General features: G+C 36.8%; 1 long non-coding RNA gene across 3 annotated transcripts in view; it reads left to right on the forward strand.

Moving 5' to 3' along the window:
• Positions 1-22,672, forward strand: part of LOC141571686 (uncharacterized) — a 250,298-nt gene that overhangs the window by 49,051 nt on the left and 178,575 nt on the right. The window contains exon 1 of one of the 3 annotated variants that reach the window (XR_016020224.1): positions 22,291-22,507. The exons of the other annotated variants lie outside the window; for them this stretch is intronic. This is a non-coding gene — a long non-coding RNA (uncharacterized LOC141571686). Of the gene's footprint in view, positions 1-22,290; positions 22,508-22,672 lie in introns of those variants that run through there. 3 annotated transcript variants of the gene reach the window in all.

The raw sequence follows: 22,672 nt of genomic DNA on the forward strand, positions 1-22,672 counted from the left end.
ACATGGTGTCTTGTGTCGTAGCCAGACTGAGTTCCCAGCCAAGACCTGCTTTTCAAATGAAGGCTGGTTGTTGGAAAGTGATAGCATGTCCTTAGTCCCAAATCCCCCAATCTGTGTTGTGATTCTTCTGTTGAAACTTCTGTCTGCTGAAATCACTTCAAATATCATTGACTCTGCTTGTCATGAAGCCTAACTGGCAGGGCCACTCACACCACAGTTGGTGCCCAGTGTTGAGGCTTCTCTTACTCTGGGACCCACTTAAAATTGGCAGCTTTATGTATTACCTTAGAAATGAGTTGGAACAACACATTGAATTATGGTATATATTCTCTTGAAAATCTAAAAAAAGTCTACTAAGCACTGTGCCTCTCTCTTCATGGTAGGCATGCCAAATGCATACTCTCATTTTAGAGAGACTATCCTGACCTGCCATAGGCCAGCACTCCTCTAGAAGCTTCATCTATGTAGCAGGTCTCTGAACTTTCAAGGTGTTTATCTCACTGCCGTCTGGCATTCTTGTGCCTTTCGAAAAGCATCTTCTTTTACTACTTCCTGATTACCTGGTCTAATTGTCACATTGCTATCAACGTAATGAACCAGACTGACATTCTGTGGAATATCAAGGCAATCAAGGTTCCTCTAGAATTTCAGACGGAGAGCTAGAGCTGACATAGCCTTGAGGTAAAAAATTGAAGGTGAATTACTTCTAATTTTCTCTATTACCTGGTATAGAAAAGAAAATTTTTACTGGGTGGGTCAATAACTGCCTAAAAGAGGCCAAGGCCTGTGATGATACCACATTGGCAACAGCAGGTGCAGTTGGTATCACAACCTGATTAATTTTATAATACATGCATGTTCCTGAATATACCTCTGACTTTTGCACCAGCTAAATAAGGAGGTAAAAGAGGATATGATAGGAAACATCACCTCTGCGTCTATCATGTATTTGATGGTGGCACTAATCTTTATAACAGTGAGAGATATACTATTGCTTTCAATAGTGTGGTAGAAAGTAAAGGGAGCTTCTTATCATAATGGCCCTTACACCAGGGGATATAGAACCAGTGTGCAGATACCCTCAATTTTGGAGGAAAATAACCAAAAGTTGGGTCTGGAGTCCCAGTGGATCAACTGTGAGGTGGAGGCCAAGACTCTGTCTCTCACCTTCACAAGCCCCTCTGACCGACCAGGTGGCGTTTCAGCTGTCTGGTGGAGAGCATCAGTTCAGAGTAGTATCTGTTAACCTCTGAATGTCTGAGTTTTTCCCTTTGTCCAGTGCATATCCATCCTGATGCATGGCTACATGTCCCTCTGGGAAGGCTTGCAGGAAGAGTTTTAGTAAACACTTGTGACCATGTACAGGGTCTTCCTCGAGCCCCCTAATCAAGGGACTCTAGGTGTGAAAACTGACTTAAGTTGAGGAGCCAGATAGGTGCCCTTTTATCTTCACAATGACTCACATTATGTTTCTGCCGCTAGATCTAAACCTTTTTCACTTTTATGTGTCACAGAATATTTTAATAGCCGACCATTTTTTTCATTCCTCAGCATGTTCATACTTAATTAGCCACCACCAGAGATCATATTAGGTTAAACGACTTTGATTACTGCTCCACCCAATTGGCTTATTATGGTAATTGCACACAGGAAGTCTCTAATGATTACACAATGCCACCTGGTCTTTATCCATCTGGAAATTAAGCTAGGAAGCCCAATTTTATGGCATCTGCAGCCATCATCTCTAGCCTATGGAGAACAGCTACCATAGAGCTTTTTGAGAATGTCGGTCTTCTCTACGTCAATGCATTTGTTAATACGTTGGTGAAGGAGACGTCCTCTGGGCCCTACCAAGAGGAGTGGCTAGAGGTGGCTAAGCAGATTGCACATTGTAGTTTTATTCCAATGTCATCTCCCTAAGTCTTCACACTCCATCTTCTATTTGATGCCGGGGTCTGACATCTCATCACTGTCCTCAGGCTACTAATGAGCTCATAATTTAAGTTTTATGAATCATTTCTAGGTGCTTTGTATTTGGATTTTTTTTTTCTTTCTGGTTATATAGTCTGCCAGATTGCAAGAAATATGTTAGTCTATGGTCTAAGATTAATGTTTACGTTAGTTGGACTATTCATATTTTATATTTCTGTTGACTACAAAAACCTTATTGTGATTTAATGATCTTAAATATTTCTTACCATATTATAAATATTGTTTAAAGTTTTTGAGAATAACCCTTATTATTGACTCACAACTAAGTTTTAATCTTAAATTTTTAATGTTTTTGTAAATCTCTGTGATTATCTTCTGCATTCTAGTGAGTTTCTCAGTGCTGTCTTCCTATTTATTAGTTCTCAGTTTGACTATGTACACTATACAGTTCATCTGCTCCATTGCATTTCTCACTCCAATTGCTATACCTTATATTTCCAACATCTTAACTTAAAAATTTACATATCTTTTCTTTTTACCACTTCTCATTCTTCTTCTTTTTTAAAATTGAAATACCTTTGTTTTTCTCATTGGATATTTGCAATATATTTATTTAAAAATTTTTGTCAAGTTTTTATGAGATGGATTTCAGTGAATTCCTGCACCAATTATTCGTTTTGTTGGTTTTTCTTTTCTAGCATTTGAATTTCTATTAGTAGTTTATTACTGCATAACAAATAACCACAAACTTAGTGGCTTAAAACAATATCAATTTAATATCTCACACTTTTTGTGTTTTGGAAATCCAGGCACAGCTCAATGAGTCCTGTTATCAAGATCTAACAGGCGACAATTAAGATTTCAGCCAGGGCTGAGGCCTCATCTGAGGCTTGAAGTCTTCTCTTAAGTTACATAGTTGTTAGCATAATTTATTTCCTTGCAGCTGCAGAACTCACGGTGGCTGGCTTCTTCAAGGCCAACAGGAGAAAACATCTCTGATCTTTTTTAAAGAGCTCACCTAATTAGGTTAGGCCCACCTAGGATAACCCCATTTTTTATTATCTCAAAGTCAGCTGATTAGGGACTTTAATTACATCTCCAAAAATTGCTTCACCTTTGCCATATAATGTAACATAATTCCTAGAGTGCCATTCATCATATTCACAGGTTCTACCTACTCTCAAGGGGAGAGGAGTATACAGGGCTTGAACACAAAGTGATGGGAACCTTGAGGGTCATCTTAGAATTCTGCCCATCACATATGTATTATAAATTATTTGGTGGGGGAGGGTGCATTCATTTTCAGTGGAAAGTATTATCTCCTACTTGTTTTCTTTACCCATCTCTGAGGTATGGTTTTGCTGCCTCCATTCAGCCCATTGATCCTCAATCCAGAACTAGGTCTTATTTATTTTTTAGCGATAGTGATGTTGAGGATGCTAAATAGAGGTAGGAGAGCGGAAGGTGGCCGACATTAGTTCCTGTTCTAGAGGCTGTTCTAAGTCTTCTGCTGCCCTAGTTTGGGCTATAATCCCAGGCAGTATTCTACAAGAATATATTTTTTAAATTATCTATTCTCTTTAAGCTTCATTTCAGGAGTTGAAACAGCCAAAATCTAGACCTTGGCTTCGAAAGGTGAACATAGCACTGGTTTTATGTGAAATTTTGAGTTTCCTTGTTCCCCACTGTCAAATTTTGGCCCAACGCCCAACCAATCTTTGGATTCAATCTCCACCGACCTCTTTGCTTTTCTGTCCATTTCTAGTCCATCATAGATGTTTAACTCTTAAGTTCTTTGCTATTCTAATTTTATATTACTTTTCTGTCATTTGTATACCTCTAAAATAGAAACATTTTTCAAGTATGAACTCATTATGACATTTTCATCCAGAGGTCCTTATGTGTGGGTATTTTTCCTTATAAAATGTATTTGGTTTGTTAATGTTTCTGATCTCAAACTAAGCATTATTGTGATTTAATGAGGGAACTTAACCCATTTACGTTTATTGCTTTACAAATAAATTTGGTCTTTCTGTTACATTGGCCATGACTGAGAGTCCTGTTAGTGGACGTGAAATGGCAATGAGAGCCCATTCATGAACAGATCTAGTGAATAGATTCTATTCCCTCTGGATTACTGTGTTGATTTTGCCCCTTAAAGATATTTGAACATTTATAAAAATATTGTCACGGTCTCTATTTTCTAGAAGAAAGTTGATTAATTAATAAAACTCTACATGAGATTTAAGTGCAGAATAAGTCTTGGTCTTCCTCAGAAGAGCCTGCCTGCAGAACTGCTGTTGCTGCTGGCTGTGGTCTTTCTCCCAAAGACTTTTGGTGTATGCAAGGCAGTGGCTTATTTTACCTGCTTTCTTCTATTGCTATCCAGGACTCCAATTGTCTGCTTCTTGCACCTGTTGAGAAAAGAGATTTTTAAAAAATAAGCTTTTAATTTAACATACATTTACATTTACAAAAAACAAAACAAAGATAATACAGAGAGTTCCTGTGTACTCCTCACCCAGTTTCCCCTAAGATTAATACCTTATATAAAACATGGTACATTTTTCAGAAGACTATATACTTCATTTTAGCTGAATTCTAGACTTCATTCAGATTTCACAAACCTTTTCACTAATGTCCTGTGTGTGTGTGTGTGTGTGTGTGTGTGTGTGTGTGTGTGTTTTAATTAAAGTTTATTGGGGTGACAATTATTGGTAAAATTACATAGGTAGGTGAGGGTAAAGTGGTTCAAATATATGGTGATGAAAAGAGAACTGACTCTGGGTGATGAACACACATTGTGATGTATTACAGAATTGTACACTAATGTTCTTTTTCTGTTTCAGAATCCAATTCAGAATAACAGATCACATTTAGTCATGATGAATACATTTTGAAAACTAACATAAACTCAAAACTAACATAGATCACAGCATTGGTGTCATGTTCAGTTGTGCCTTCTTATGGATAGGGATTTGTCACTAATACAGGAAAGAAGTGTCAGGAATTCAGAACAGGTCAAGCTGACCCAAAGAAGAATCTCAAGATGGATAGCAGGCCATTTAATATGCCAGAGGGCTGGAAACTCTAAGCTGGTTTCCCTGGCTACAGGAAGACTCCCTACTCAGCAGAGATGAATGACCAATTGTTGAACATTTGAATAAGTGATCAGGGAATGTACCATGTGTTAGTATTGGGGGTGTATAGTTACTAAAAAGGCAAACTCTCTTTAGAGGCCAATACGTAAGTAAAAGAAGATATTCTTTACAAAGATACAGCCTGAATTATCAGGGAAATCTTACCTGCGTGTACTTTTCATATACTCTTGTACCCTTACTAGTAGCTAGGAGAGGTGAAACTTTTCAATACTAAATGCCCCACCCTTAGCAGACCAAATGCTCACAGGAGTCAGAGAAATGCATAGAGTAACACTACGGTCTTGAGTGAGACACTCCAACCCACAGAGAATCCAGTGGAATTTAGGAATGGCTTTTCTGCCCTCCAGCTCTTCAGGCTCAAATCTTGAGCTGCCTTATGACGCTTTCCTTCTAGAATTATTTTAGGAAATTCAAAACCTCTGCTTCTTCCAACCTTCTCTACTTTCTCTTCACACCTCCCAGCTGATAATGACTTCAGTTTTCTCCTCAGCCTTGAGGGAATTATTATTCTATTTTAGATAAGGTTGGGATTGTGTAGGGGTGGCTGCCTTTTGGACTGTGTGGGAGGGGAAGCTGCAAAGGGATCCGACATATTACTCAGACCTAGTACAATGCAGATTTCCTGTGTATTGTTATGCTAAAAGCACCCTGGTTACTCTCTCTAGCTTTAGTCGCAATACCAAATGACTGCTTTTCTTCTCTTTGCTTAGGTATGTAATAGGAAGCTGGAAGAGAGCTGTAAGGGAGCTGGCGTTTTCGGGAACAGGAAGGGAAAGTGGGGGAGTGTGATGAGGATGAGGAAGAAACTGTTCTGCTTTACTTTTTATGTGCTTTTGAGTTCTTCAGACTTGCCAGTTTCTCTTTTTCCCCCCCAGTATTCTAATTTGGACTCAGTGTGTGGGCTTGTTTTTCTCCTCTGGTGAATTGGGAAGTCTACATTCTATTTTTGATTGTACTAGTGGTTATTTTCGATTTCTTATACCATATTTGAAGCTTTTTCTCACTAGTGAGCAATGTCAAAAATGAGCGAATGTTTATTGCAGAGCTGCAATTCAAACCTAAGCAGTTTTATTCCAGCATTGTTTTTCTTAATTATTAAGCTCTTAAGCTACACAATGATGTTTCAATCATCTTCTCATTTAGCTTTTAGCGTTATTGCCTCATCTTTATATGCTCCTGGGGTATTTCTTGCCTAAATTTATCTCAGCCAGCACAAGATGGGTTATTTTATTGGCATACCATTTATCTGAAGATTTGGGAAAGTATAGTTGAACCTTTGTTGTCATATATATTTACAACCGAATCAGCAATATTTCAGTTCTGTATGTATCTTCTGTGCACATTATGTGTGTGAGAGAGAGATTACTTAGAAAAAAGAAAATAGGCAAAGAGTGTATGGAAAATTTAGTATTTTATGGAGTCATTGAAGTAATTAGTACTAGATTACCGTTGTAAATGAAACAAAGTGGGTTATGCCATGGTGTTAAAAACATATGGTGATGTCATCCACCTTATGACCTTTGCAAGTCTGTAAGACAAAGGAGCAGGTCTGTGTGATTGTTAACTAAGTCTGTGAGGGTCCACATACTGTTTCTTTTCTTAAAATAACATTTACCACCCTATAAAGCATTGCTTCGTTCCCCACTTTAATTGCCAACCAAGCAAACTCAGCTCCATCAGTTGAATCATTCAAATTTGTGCTGAAATTGTACTATATTAAATGGTAATTTATAATCATATGACTTTGCTTCCTTCCATTTCCAACCAAAGTGAGTTTCCTTTTCACAAAAATGTCCTCAAATGTTACCTTTTATTATTTATCTGTCCTCTTTACCTTACTTAAGTGTCCTCATTTACTTTTTAAAAAATTTAAAAATTACCCGTTTGGAACCTGGATCTGTGAAGCACAAATGAACATAGTGTAAGGATAAAGCATGTTAAGGAAATTGAGAACAATATGAAATCATCATAGATTGCAGTAGATTAAGGCATTATCCCTGAGCTTCCCACAACAAACCTGACAACAAAGAAGATGATAATGCTTCCCGACCATAGCCGCTAAATTGATGACAAGTAGTAGTTATCGATTGAAAGAAACTTTGGATGTACTTAGATGCCAATTTAAAATTATAAGCTTTTATTATTGTAGAGATGTAAATGAACCTAAGTTTTGGTGTCTTTTATGTAAGAAAACAATGAGTAATAACTTCATGAAATAACCATTTTTCCATGCTATTTGCAAAGAACTGCACTCACTCTCTTTGTACACGTAAGGTGGTTTTTTGTGTTTTGTTTTTCCAGTCTCCAGGATCAGATATTTCTCAGGTTATTCTTCAATGAATAAAAGCTTTCTTTGATTAGCCTTTAACTGTTTAATTCTTCCTTCTTTTACATTCATCTTATCCTGGAATTCCTGTTATGTATACGTTGAATATTTCATATTTGTGTTTTAGATACCATTGTTTGCATCTCTTAAACTTCTCTTTCTTTTAAAGGTGATTTTCCTAACCTTTTGTTTCCTACGTAATATATTTAGGTCTTCTTAAACAACACTTTCTGCTATTCTTAGAATTCCAATATAATTCTTTTTTTAACAATATCTTATTTAAAAGAGTTCTGCGTCCAAAAATGGTGAGCTAGCTTATTCGAACAACAGAAGAACTAAACAGAGTTGTAAAGCTAATAAAACAATTACAAGAATATAAACCAAAAAAATCTGATTGAAGGCATTGCAGAGCTACCTTTGTAGAGAGGACTTGCAAGACTAAGACGCAAAGAGAAGGGAAGACCAAGGAGGTGTGTCAGACATTTGGTTCTGCTTTCTTTTTTCTTTTCCTACTAGAAATACAATCAATACTGGTAAAGGGAGAGCTCCTCCCACTAGCCAGAATATCTCCCATTTTTATATGTTCAGACTTATTCTGTGGGAAAGGGGATTTGATTTCTATGGTAACACTAACAACTTACCTCCCAGTAGACAATTACGGGACACACAGGTCAAGAGGTCCCTCCCTCCCTCCCTGTGTGTGTGTGTGTGTGTGTGTGTGTGTGTGTGTGTGTATGCGCGCACACATGAAAAGGTGGATGTACTGCTGGTTACATCCATCATGTCACTTCTACTAGAATAAACCTTTTATATATTTAGTCTGGAGAATATCAGTGGCTATTATCATCTTCTTTTCAACAATAGGGACCAATATGAATGTATAATATTAGGTTATATCCCAGTGAGGAAAAACTGAGAGATGTTTCTGAATCAGAGTAGGGAGGTTTGCACCATTCTGTTATAATTAATGTTTTCCTGGTCTTTAAATAAAGAGGCATTTATTGCCCATTTATTGCTCTAAGCTGGCATCCTCTATGATGAATTCATTTTGAACTGTAAAACAAAGAGATTTTTCAAAGTATACACTATAAAGAGATGATAGTTTCTAAGAGGGTGACCAGTATGATGAGAGAAATATTTCCATTAATCCTGAAGATTTACATTTCACTCCGTGGGATTAAGAAAAAGTTATTCTTTTTGTACAGAGATCAGTAAAATAAATCTCAGTAATAAATGCAAAGTTGACTTTTATAATTCCAAATTAATTAATACTGAAATAATGAAAAGTAGCTCAAAGTCAATATTGATCAAATATTTAAAGTAATTTAAAACCATGAATAACAGCAATACCATCATATAGATATTGTCAGAACTGTAAGAGGTGCTGGTGGGCCAGGTGACAGGTGGTACTTGTAAGAGATTAGCATCTCAATAGAAACCATGTCCAAGATCCCCTTATTATGGGGTTCCTCAATCTGATAGTTTCATCTATTTAATTCCAATATCTTGTCAGTACATAAAGAGATCTTTAACTTGGAACTCTTTGAGAAGTACTGAGTCCACAATGTGGTGTAGAGTATATAGAGTTCACCAAAAGTTGAATGAAAATGAAAACACCAGCACAGTCAAGGCTTAGCTAGAAAACCCTCCTCCTACTGATGTGCCCATCCTGGCATGTGGCATAGAAATTCTGAAATCATGGAAATGGAGGGAAGACAGGGAAGCCAGGTAGTGAATAGGATACAGTATTAGAGACCCAGGGTAAATCTATGTGGGAAGGAGCCAAGACTGAATGCCAAGATTGAATGTTTAGTGGGGAGCTGAGCCAGGGCTGTGCTGCTGATTTTGCCAAAACAAAAACCCAGAAAGCAGTTGAGATAGCAGTAGGTAGAGACACTGAGTCATCTAAGTTTATCAGGTAAACTGCATCTCTCTCTGGTCTGGGACTGTTTACAATCAGCTGGCTGGATGTGTGGCAGATAAAGTGCTGACTAGAACCTGAGCACTAGGATATTGCAGAGACCACAAATAGGGTGGAGTCCAACAGTCCCTCACAGGCGATTCTTTCTGCGTTTATCTTCTGGTTTACCTTGTTTTCGGCTAGTGCCTCTCCTTCTAAGGTCCATATGCCATGCCCATCTGGTTGCTTCCTGATACCTGCATGAACTGCAGCATAGAATTTGAGGTTGGCTTTAGAATAGGCAAGTTTTGAAGGGGGTACAAATTAAGTGGGATTCAAGAGAAAACACCCAGAATATGGAGTCCTGTTAGTAAGTGTCTTGTGAGAACAATAGCATTCTGATTGGGTGAGAGCATAAAAACAGGGAGATCTGAAAGCTGGATAGAGTGAGTGCGAAGGCAAACTCCCCACTCCATGGTTTTCCTCAGGACATCAGTGTTCAGTAGTCCTTGGAATCACATAATAGAGAGTAAAAGTGCATCAAATATGAATTACGGTCTAGAAATGTTTCCCAATGCTGGAATTTGCAAGTTCAGAATTTTGGGCTAAGGAATAGCAATTTTATGTGTTAGTATGTATATTAATAGCTTATGAGAGGGAGAAGGAAAAAATGGGAGGGAACAATTAGAGAGAGAGAGAGAGAGAGAGAGAGAGAGAGAGAGAGAGAGAGAGGCAACATCACAGATAATAATGATGGAAACCCAGGCCAGGGTGGAGGGTCAGAGAGACTTCCAAAAAGGGGTGTTACCTGAGTGGAGTCCTGACAGCTAAGTGGGAGTTATCCCGGGAGAAAAGGTGGGTGGGTATAGAAATCTGGAGAGGGCTTTCCAAGCAGAGGGAAAAGGCTGTAGATGAGAAAGTGGGACACAGAGGAAATGCGAATAGTTTGATGTGGTGCAAGTGAGAGGAGAAGGATGGTGAGAGATGAAGATGGAGACACAAGAAAGGGTGAGATCATGAAGCACCTTTTAGGGTCCAATAGGCAATTTGGACTTTACCTTAACAACCATGGAGAGCCCAAAACCTTTTACCAGCATCTCCCTATTTTTCCCATCCCTCAGCCCCTGACGATCACTTTTCTAGTCTCTGTTACTCTGAGTTCATTTCTTTTTTTTTAAAAAAATATAAGTGATACCATGCAGTATTTGTCTTTCTCTGTCTGGCTTGTTTCACCTCGTAGCACAATACTCTCTAGATTTATCTGTTTTGTTGCAAATGGCAGGATTACTTATTTTCAAAGACTGAGTAATATTCCATTTGATATATATATGTATATATATATACATATATATATCACATTTATATATATATATGTGTGTGTGTATATATATATATATATATCTATATATATCTATATATATATATATATAGATATATATAGATATATATATATATATCACGTTTTCTTTATGCATTCATCTGTTAATGGACACTTAGGTTGTTTCTATACCTTGGCTATTGTGAATAATGCTGCAATGAACACAGAAGTACAGATACCTTTTCCAGATAACGGTTTCATTTCCTTTGGAAGTGGGATTGATGGATCATATGGTAGTACCTTTTTTAACTTTTTGAGGAACATCCATACTGTTTCCCACAGTGGCTGTACCAACTTACATTCACGCCAACAATGCATGTAGGTTCCCTTTCCTCCACGTCCTTGCCAGCAATTACCCTTTGTCTTTTTGCTAATAGACATCTTAACAAGTGTTGGGTGATAGTTCATTGTGGTTTTGATTTGCTTTTCCGTGATGAATAGTGATAGTGAGCATCTTTTTAGTATCTGTTGGCCATTTGTATATCTTATTTCTTACCTGTTTGCTACTACTTAGGTCTCTGCAATGCTGAAAAAAACCAGGAGATGTGGCTTTCTCTGCTTCTCCTCAATATGCATATCTCTGCGAGTGCAGTCTGCAACAGACCTCCTGTAGGACAACAATCCCTTCTGTGACTACATGGGTGGATGTCAAATAACTAGCTGAAACTTGAGTGGGAAAAATATCTTTCAAACAAAGTATTCAATAGAAGGATTCCGTTATTTGGATGATTTTAATCTGGTGATTGCCTGCTATCTCACACCATCAACTACCCTCGGGTAACTACAAGTGAGTTTCAAGGTTTTTGCCTGTATCTTTAAGGAGGTCATTCTAGCTGTCTGTTTAATGCTCATTCATGCTTAAAAATATCATCGTGAGCCTGAGCTAGTGTGACACTTCAACAAGATCAATGATTAGCAAATATTTGGGTTCATAAGCATCCCGTGGGACGTTTATTAAATTAATAATAGGATTCCTAGTCCCGCCTTCAGGTGCTCTGATTCAGTATGTGTGGGATGGGGCTCAAAAATCTCCATTTTTAATAAGTGCTCTTGGTGATTTTGAAACAAATGATCCCCTTCCCTCCTTTATAGATAGCAAAAACCACTTTTCTATAATTGGATTTTATATATTTTACCTGATTTCTAAAATGGAACTTGAAATAAATATATTATAATAAATGATAACTAAAAACATGATTCTGTATTATATTTATTTCACTATTTTTGTAAGTTGTGATCAATTTAAAATAATAATGTGTAGAGCTTGTTAGGTGAATGGAAAGGTATTCCAGGATGTTAAAAGTGGCCTTGCATGACATTTAGAAATTAGGATATTCTGATGATAGCACGAGGGCAGTTGTATCCTGCTGTAGGACTTCCAGAGTATGCATGCGTTAGAAGGGGAGGTATATCCTGGGATGTGTGTGTGTCTGTAGTGAGGCAGCATCAGCATCACCTGGGAAGTTCTTAGAAATGCAAATTCTTCACCCCACTGTGACCCACTAAATCAGATATGTTGGGGTGGGGTCCAGCAATCTGTGTTTTTACAAGCAGTCAGGTGATTTTGATGTACTTGAAAGTTGAGAATCATTGGTCTAGTGCACTTGTCTTTCCAAGGAAATTGTATATTTATTTTGGTTTTTAAAATTTAGTATCTTAAACTGTGGAGATGTTGCTGTTCTTATTTCTATAGAATAAATTCACATCTTAGAGTGTGTACTTAATTAGGATTTGGTGCACTCTAAAGTGACAACAACACAAAACAAAATAACAGTGGATTTAAAAGGTAGCAATTGCTTTCTCTCTTAACGTACAAGTTAGGTAGAGCAATCCAGGACTGGTCTGACCCTTCATAATATTAGAGACTCAGGCTATTTTTATTTTATAGCTCAGTCTTACAAGCACTCTATCCCCAAGTTCACTCATTAAATCAGAAGCTGCTCTGGACAGAGCATGTACATCAACCTTCCAGTCAGCGGGAAGGAGAAAGGAGAAAATAGACACTGCACGAGGAGATGCAGGCACCACTGCCATTTACATTCCACTGGCCTAGACCAAGCTATTGGTCTTTTCTTGCTTTGAAGAAGGTGGGGATGTGTAATCTTGATTCTAAAAGAGGATATGCCACCTAGAATTCAAGGGTTTTATTATAAAGGAAGAAGAGAAAAAGAGAAATTGAGTGAGGAGTTTGAGGATGAATTGGTTGTTTCTGTCCCTGGGAGTACACACTTATCTGGGGAGGATGCATTTCTGATATGTCCCTTTTCTTTTTTTTTAAAATCTTTACTTCCCTCCCCTTATAGCTGTTTATTCATGTTTGCATCTTTCCACTTTAGATTTAAATCCAGTTCTTGATCTATTCTCAGGGAGTAGGGGAAAAGGATATTTAATCCTACAGAACTTAAAATGATAAAATGGTTCTTATTCTCTCTCTCTGTCAGAATGTGTACATAATGTTCCCATGACGAACTTTTGCTTTTCTTAAATGTCATTATTTGCCAGTGTATATTATGTATGTTAATACGAGTATATTATGTTTATGTTATATATGTGAGTTTCCTTAATGCCTATTTTTAAAAATAATGCTTCTAATTGTCCGCTTTCACAGTTTATGAGTTAGGCCATGCCAGAGAATAATTTCAGAACCTTTAGGGGAATATCAAATTTATATGATAATATCAATGACTTATTTTAGACAGCCTTAAATGAATCGCTCCTCATTTTTTCCAACTTAATGTATTCTGACATTTGAACCAGACAATGGCTGAATACAAATGCTTTATGTGTTCTTTAGTGGAGACACCTACTATAAAATGATTATTGAAAAACCTATGAATCATCCCTTTCTTTAAGATATTCAGTTCTTTGAGCTGATTGCTATTAGCTGTTCATAGTATTTTAACGAGAAGAAAACATGGTTGTTAAAAATCAGCCTAAGGTTCTATAAATAAAAATATCCATCCTGCAGAGTCAAATTTTAATTAACCTTTTAGCATGCCAACCTTTCCACTAGAATTTTTCAGGGCGTGCAGCCATTTATTTTGTTTGAAAGCCATATGGACTATTTTTCATCTGTATGTAATCCAAATCTGCGAGAGAGTACTCATGGAATACAAATTCACTGTTCATCAACTGTCACTTAAATAGCTTTATCTAAATGAGAAGACACCCAAATGCAAGACAGTGGGGTGTGGTGGAGGGGGAAATACATAAGACAGAATAAACTACCTTTTCTTTTTCCCCTTTATCTCCTCATTTAAGCCATAGTTTGTGTCCTGACTTGCTTTGGGTATGCTAGTTTTCTTAGCAATAGACTACTTACTGGTGATTAAAGCAACACCAGGCTATAATTACAGGGAATCAGTCTACTTTTTACTTCTAGTCATTATCCACATGAAAGGTGTTTTCATAAGCTATTTGCTGGAAAATCCATATTTGACATAAATAAGTATTTTCTGCTGATTGATTTGTATGTGGCTATGGCCGTGACTGCAAAATAAATGCCGGATTAAATTACAAAAGGTGACTGAACCTGAATTCACTTCAGTCACTGGTTACCAGCAAAATCAGTTTTCAGGAAAATGTTTCTAATTGTTATGCAGTCAATGAAAGCCATCAAACACAACCATAGCAACCACTGTTGGAACCTGACCTTAATAAGCAAAGAGTCCTGATATTAATTCAGCTTCTATGGTTATATTAAAAATTAGTGATATTTTTCTATTTAAAAGTTACAACTCTTATAACTTGATCTGTTTATTATAGTAATCACACATCAAATATATCAAATTTACTAAACTTACTAAAGAAACCAAATGATAAAACTCTGTAGTCTACAAATAATATCCTAGATCTACAATGGTGATTCAGTGAGTCTAATTTTAAGTGGGAAACACAGGGATCTTAATAACTGACCACTGAATGCTTGAAACTATTCATTGTTATGATTCCTGCACTATCTGGATGTTTCTACTTCTCTGACCACTGTTTTCTGCCTTTCGGCTATCTCTTCCTGAACCTTAATTCCTTACAGGAAAATGCTTTGTAAACTGTATATACATCAAGATATAAATATTAGTTACTGCTCTTGGGCATGACAAAAAATTAGGCTATCAGGCAAATGGTTAAAACCAAGAGTTCAGTGAGTATAGAGCCTTATGGTAAAGACAAAGTAAGATGGATGTTGGGTCAAAGAAGAAAGAAAAGGACAGATGTGGCTCTGGAGTGTGCGAGCCATCAAGCCAGGGCAGTAGGCAGCTCTGACATGGCTCCCATACTTCATCTCTCTTCTCCAACCTGTACAAACAGTCACCCCACTCACTCGACACATGCTTGGTAAGCAGTCTCAAAAATGGCCTCCAACGCTCTCCACCTCTTGATAATCCCTTGGATAATCCCCTCTTCTTGAATGGATTTAGTGACTTGCATCTGATGAATTGAACACAGCAAAATTAAGTGAATATCACTTCTGTGACTTCACTACAAAAGACAATGACTTCCATCTTGCTGGCACTCTCTCTTGCTTTAAAGCTTGTTCACTATCTTGGAGCAAGCTGCCATGGTGTGAGCTGTTTTTTGGAGAGATCCACGTCGTAGAGCCTCGGAGTTAAGCCATGCCTGGAATCTTGACCCACAGAAACTGTGAAATAATTGCTGTTATTTCAAGTGACTAAATTGGGGATTGTTTGTTACACAGCAATAAATAAATAATAGAGACAAACTCTGAAACGGCTATATAATCCAGGAATGGGGGGGGGGGGGTAAGGAGGGAAGTGTTGGAGTATGGAAGGAATGGGTCCTCTCAGCATGAAGACAAGGATCAACATCGGGAAATAAGGAAAAGTAGAAGAAAAAGAGGGTGAGGGAGAGAAAAAGGGAGAGAGGAACATAAAGCATAATCTCAATCTCAGGTTAGTGTTTAAACTGGAAACAAGACAAGAGCGATATAAACATCTAAAAACAGGGCAGAAGGGTTGTACCACAGCACAACCAAAGGAAAGCTTGGCTCTCAGAGTGGAGCATATTGCATGATCCCCTACTCCTTACGGGTTCCCACAGAACTGAGGAATTACAATTAGAGAAGTAAATCCATTATGTTCATGATCTCTTCACAAAATCTTTGGTTATAGAACTTGTAATATTTATACTGTCTCAGGACATACAAACCTCAGATTTATGAATTGCAAATTATGTACCTAATATTTCATGTCCTATCATGTTTTGTATTTACTATTTGATAACAGAGTTGCCTTTTTCCTGTGATTCATATAGATGTTACAGGGTGATGTGAGTGGTGTGTGTGTGTGTGTGTGTGTGTGTGTGTGTGTGTGTGTGTGTGTGTGAGAGAGAGAGAGAGAGAGAGAGAGAGAGAGAGAGAGAGACAGAGAGAGAGAGAGAGAGACAGAGAGAGACAGAGAGAGAGACAGAGAGAGAGACAGAGAGAGAGAATCTGAGGAAAGTGCCCTGTGATGTGCTATCTGCAGTCACTTACTGTAACCATCCCTGCTGAGATGCCTCTTGCTCACAGAGCTTTGTGTTTGCAGGGTATGTGACTGAGAAAAAAAAAAGGCATGTTTCTGCAGACATCTGTAGCTTGGCTAATAATAGCAAAGGGCTTTTTGCAGCTATCATCCAACTTTGGGTGCAGAGAATTCTCATAATTCCATCAGGGACTGTTGAGAGAACTGCTTCAGGAATATGATGAGTAATAATCTTAGACCTCACACATAAAAATTCACCTTAGGTCTTTTGAACTGTAAATTTTCACAGGAAAACTGACTTTAACAGTTTAGGCCTAAGTCTACTGAATGAATAGCTTCAGTAGACTGACGGGTAGGCTCTCAGCACACCCCACTTCTTGTGTCTCTCAGATTTTCCAAAAGAGATTTGGCTGCATTGTAGGTGGAAATGACACCTACAACCAGAATCAGCTATCGTTTTTCTTTGCCCCAGCTACTGATTTGTGCCTCCTGAAGAGAAAGAGATGGCTGATATACCCCTGTTGATGCTCCATTGGGCCTTCCCCGAGGTGGAGCTGAACCATACAGAGTGCGGTGTGCTCTAAGTGTTAAGCATTTTCCTCAATATTTACTGTAGTTGTTGTGCTTTGCTCATGAATTTCTGTAGCCAGCCAGCAAGCTGTAGTCTCCGTCCTGCTTAAGATTCATTCAAGAGCAGCCAGGGATCCCTGTGATCTGCTTCAAGTTCAGGCTTCTGCTGCCCCCGGAACCAACAATGCTCCCAGTATTTAAGTCATGGTACCAAATGGGCACCCTGTGACAACTCACTGTAATTAAAAAAAATCTGCTTATCTTGGAATTTGGCTTCCGTGGGAAGGTGGGGAACATGCAGTTTCTTCAGGTATGTCATTATAGATCCAAACCCCAGTTAGAGGCACATGAAGATATGTTTATAAAACTATTTTTGAGTATCAATTTCAAACATCTATGAACTTTCTCTGATGATAAAAATGTACCTTATACCATCCTGCTTCTTTTCTTTTCCTTTCAATATAATGTTATCACTTTTTAATTTCTATTTTGGTTACCTTGTAATTTTAAATAATATACTTAAAACTTTGTCTTGACTCATCATTTATAGGTAGTCCCTCATTCTCCCTTACTTTCATAGATGAGCTATTATTTAAGCTACAAAGAAACAGTTTATTTGTCAAACTTTGGCACTAATGCCTGTGTAGATATATTTTGCATTCTGCACTTCTTTCCAACAATTTCCTGAGAAAGGAAAATTTTGTGAATCTTTCCATGTCTAAAAATATCTTCACTCTACTCTTATCCTTGTATGAAAAAATTCTAGGTTGAAAATTATTTTCTGAGTCATCAGGTATTGTTGAAAAGCTTGATGTAATTCTGATTCTCTTTGTTTAGATGTGCCTCTTTTTTTATGACTATTAATTTGTTTAGGATTGTCTCTTTAACATGGTATTCTGAAATGTCATGACAATATATCTTGTTTGGATATTGTTTAAAAAATAGTTGTGCTTGTACTTCATTGAGTCATTTCAATCTGGAAATATGTATTCTTTAGTCTTGGAAAAGTTTCTTTTTAAAAAATATTATTATCATGACTTTCCTTCTATTGTTTTTCCTTCTATTTTATTAATTGGTTATTTGAGCTCTTGGTTTGATGCTCTCAGTTCTTAGCTTTTCTTTCACACTTCCCATCTTCTTGACATTTTGTTTACTTCTAAGATTCTGTAGACATTTTTGTTTCAACTATGTTATTTTAGCTAAGAGTTCTTCCTCATAAATACCATCCATTTTTATGGACGTGAAAACTTCTATCTCGCTGTTGTATGAATTTGCATTTTGATTTTAATTTTGCAATATTTTTCCATGTCCAGCATTATCTTTCCTCTGAATTTCTTTTCTTGGCTTCTCTCATATTCTGGAGTCTTTATCTGTTTCATGATCCTTGGTGACCATTCTTATTTAACAAAAAGACATCCAGTTTTGATTGGAAGCTCTGTGGACTCCGGTGCTTATAATGAACACTCCCTCACACACGTGAAACTCTTTAGTATGATGGCCAGTCACACAGGCCCCTAAATATCAATGCAGGGAAGTCTGTCTCTAGAATTTTTAATTTCTACAGAAAAAAATTCTCCAATTTTCTGCCTTCCCATTGGTTTCCAGTAAGGTTAGGGTTAGGCACAAGTCTTAGGATTAGTCTGTTATGTATACCGTGAATTAGTAATTACTCTTATTTTCAATTATATGCCTCATTCTTGCTCTACTATGTGCCCTATATTCCTATTATTTTATCCTCATCTATTCAATGTTACCAGTAATTAAACCTCTAGTTTCTGGCTCCTGGGGTTCGGGTACCTGACTACTTGTATTCAGTGTATGGAAGAGGAGGAAGAAAATTGAGGTGGCTGAGCATAGACTGTCAACCTGCTTTCCATCTCCTTCCTCCACCTACAACCCCCCTCACACGCACCTGTTTTCTTCTCTGTAATTTTCTACTCTCCTCTGTATCAAATGCTTCCAAATTCTGTGCTTTGCTGGGGTACTGAGGAGGCTGATGGAGGAAACCAGCACATTTTTTTTTTATCAACATCCCCCTCTACATGCCACTAGCCTGGGATTCTATCTACCAATTTGTTTTTGCTGCTCTAGCTGCTAAAATTTTTATGAGATCCCATGTTTCTTGATCTCAGAGATGACAAACGTGTTCAGTATGGTACTCTTAACTCGAAGCTATCCAATGTAAAATAATCTGTATATATGGATGCCATTTATTGCGTACTTAATATGTGCCAGATATTGTACTAGGCACTTTATATATGTGATTTCATTTAACATTCATAATTTCTATTTTACACATATGGAAACTGAGGATCAATGAGATAATCAAGGAAAATATAATTATAAAGTGTCCAATACTAACACATTTTTATTCCAATGAGAATTAATTGCTTTACTTCAAAAAACTTTTAATCAACAATATGAAAAAGACATAGTATGAGTTAGAGCATCTTTCATACCACCAGGTAGTAGCCTGAGCTAATTGCAAGACTACGTGTATGTCTTCTTATGATAAGCTTACATATTAGACATTTTATATCTATAATAGTAAATGACAGAAAGTATCACTTGTAATAAATATAGAAAATTTGGAAAGAAATCGATAATTTATTGTTATGGATTTTTCAAAGTTACTGAGGGCATATCGGAAAGCTATAAATACTTTCTGATGTGACTTTGTCACAAATATTACCTTTAAGGGTTTAATTCTAATCGGGGTTCATTAGTGAGTGAAAAATATGCTTGCTGTAACTTATCACATAAAGGCTGTGGACCATAAGCTATAAATGAGTAGAAGAAATAGTTTGGTAAGGAAAAGGATGCAAATGTCTTGGGATCTCACTCCCAGTTAACTCAGTCCTTTTTTTTTCTCAAACAAAAAAGAATCTTGATCTCGCTAAACAGAACGCTTAAATCTCACAGAGTTAATGATTGACAGTGCTCAAACTGCTGTGTGCATTTTAAGTCTTCAGAATAGCTGTAGGCTTACAAATATCCAGCTACCTTAGAAAAAGTTTTCCTTATCATTTTATAAAAAATGAATCAAAAATATTTCACCAATAATATATTTTTTTCTTCCCCTAAGGCAAAAGAGTAATCAGCCTGATTCTCACTTCCTTACTCCTATTCTTGCAATCAAACAAGATAGAACCAGATTTGAGATGAAGGCATGTATTACCTTCAGGGACTTTTCCTAGTAGAGCAAAAAAGGAGCTTTCTTCCATCCTATGTTTAAGAACTATCCTTCAAAGACCCTGGAGCTAGAAAACCTGGAATTTTGTACTATTTTTTTTGTTTTTGTTTTTTTTCGACTTAATAATCTTCTGTGTGCAGCTTTTGGCGGGGGAGGGAGGCAGGGGGAGAATGTCTGACTTTTACTGATTTATTTCTAACTTTTTATTTTGATATACTTTCAAACTTACAGAAATGTTTCAGGAATTGTACAAAGACCTAGGAATACCCATGTAACCTATACCCAGATTCGATTATTTATACTTTTCCTATTTACTTCCTCTCGATATACCTGCATGTTAGTATATTTTTTCTGATTCTTATGAAAGCAAATTGGGGACATTATGAATTTTCACCCCTAAATATTTCAGTGTGTTGTGTAAGAACCTGTTTATTCTCCTATTAACAAGATAGTTATTAAAATGAGGATATTGCCCCATTTTTTTCCCTATTCATAATCCAAACCAGGAGTATGGTTTACATTTATTTTTCCTGTCTCTTTTGTATCACTTAATTTGGAATACACCTTAGCCATGCTTAGTGTTTTTGGTCTTAAGTTTTGAAGGGCATAGATTAATGATTTTGTAGAATATCCCTCAATTTGAGTTTACCTGATGTTTCATCTTTATTAGTTTCAAGTTATGCATTTTTGTCTGGAATTCCACTGAAGTGATATTTTACTCTTTTCAGAGAATCATATCAGAGCACATGATTCAGATTGCATTAGTGTTAGTGACATTAGTTTTGATTACTTGGGTAAAGTGGTGTTCACCAGGTTTCTCCATGGTAAAGTCACTATTTTCCTTCATAATTAATAGGTAACTTGTGAAGAGATGCTTTGAGACTATGTAAAATATCTTGTTCATCAAACTTTTATCTACTTGATTTAATGTCCACCCAGGGTTTTCTACCTCCATCATTCTTTCTTCATTTATTGGTCTGCATTCTACCATGAAAAGTACATTTCCTTTTCCCTCATTTATTTATTTAGTCATGTATTTATTTATGTCAGTATGGAGTCACAAATTGTTTTTTTATTCACCAGATTATAACCCATTATTATTAAGATTAATTTTGGTGGTTAAATTGTCAGATTTAGCCAGAGAATCATGTCAGGGCACATGATTCTTTTTAAGCTGAATGATGTTTGACATGTCTCCTTGTTCTTTGTTTCTTTACTTTTTGTCACAACAAGAGGTTCCAGGCTTATCTTGTACTTTCCATGCTTAGCACTGGTATCATCTATTTCTTTTAGGAATCATGGTTTCCTTTAATGGAGAATGGAGTTTAGAAACCAGGATCTAAAGTAGGCATGCCATTGCTATTGGTGTGTCTTTGCTCCCATGCTCTCTCAGTGAATAGAACTAGAAAATTTGTGTGTGTGTGTAAATGAGAAAACTTGCTCCAATTAGCTTCAATATATTTATTTGTTTGCTCAATCCTAGAATACACAAAATAGAGTTTCAGAGCAAACCTAACTAGAGTTTAATATTTAAGTTTTCCTTTTTAGGTAAAACGTATGTAAGTTGAAATATGGAAATCATAAGGACACAATTCAGTGAGGTCTGAAAAAATAGCATACCCATATAGCCAATTCCCTAACAAGTTATAGAATATATTCTTTAGCCAAAAGTACTCTAATCCCATTTCCTGGTCAATGTACTCTCCCAAACCCCAAGAAAACTATTCTTATGATTTTCTTTCACCTTACATTGGTTTTGCCTTTTTAAGAACTTCACATCAATGTAATTATATATATATATATATATATATATATATATATATATATATATATATATGTACATTGTATATATATTACATTGATTGTAATATATATAACACACAGGCATACACACATATATAACATATATGTATACATACATACATATATACATACATATATACACATGCATATATATATAACACACATGCATACACAGACACACACACACAGACACACACACACAGACACACAGACACACACACACACACACACACACACACACACACACACACACACACGAAGGGCTGACAATTAAGTTCGTGAACTTGTTGCAATGATGCTGTTAACCTTTTTTGATATCAGAGGGATTATTCATTATGAATTTGTACCAACTGGGCAGTTAACCAAGTTTACTATTTGGAAGTGCTGAAAGGGCTGCTTGAAAAAGTTAGATGACCTGAACTTTTCATCAACAATTCATGACTCTTGCACCATGCACCAGCTCACACAGCACTGTCTGTGAGGGACTTTTTAGCCAGTAAACAAATAACTGAATTGGAACCCTCCCTAATCACCTGATCTGGCCCCCAATGACTTCTTTCTTCACCCAAAGATAAAGGAAATATTGAAAGGAAGACATTTTGATGACACTCAGGACCTCAAGGGTAATACAACAACAGCTCTGATGGCCATTCGAGAAAAAGAGTTCCAAAATTGCTTTAAAGGATTGACTAGGTGCTGGCATCGGTGCATAGCTTCCCAAGGCGAGTACTTCGAAGGCGACCATAGTGCTATTCAGCAGTGAGGTATGTAACACTTTTTCCAGGATGAGTTCACAAACTTAATTGTCAGAATCTATATCTATATCTATATCTATCTAATCTTTTTGTCTGGCTCTTTTATGAAGTAAAATGTTTGGAGACTCACATGTTGTTGCATATACTGGTGCCTCATGCCTTTTATTGCTCAGT

Source organism: Rhinolophus sinicus, chromosome 2 (assembly GCF_057876585.1).
Source record: "Rhinolophus sinicus isolate RSI-liver-muscle chromosome 2, RSI-T2T, whole genome shotgun sequence".
Lineage (NCBI taxonomy): Eukaryota > Metazoa > Chordata > Mammalia > Chiroptera > Rhinolophidae > Rhinolophus > Rhinolophus sinicus.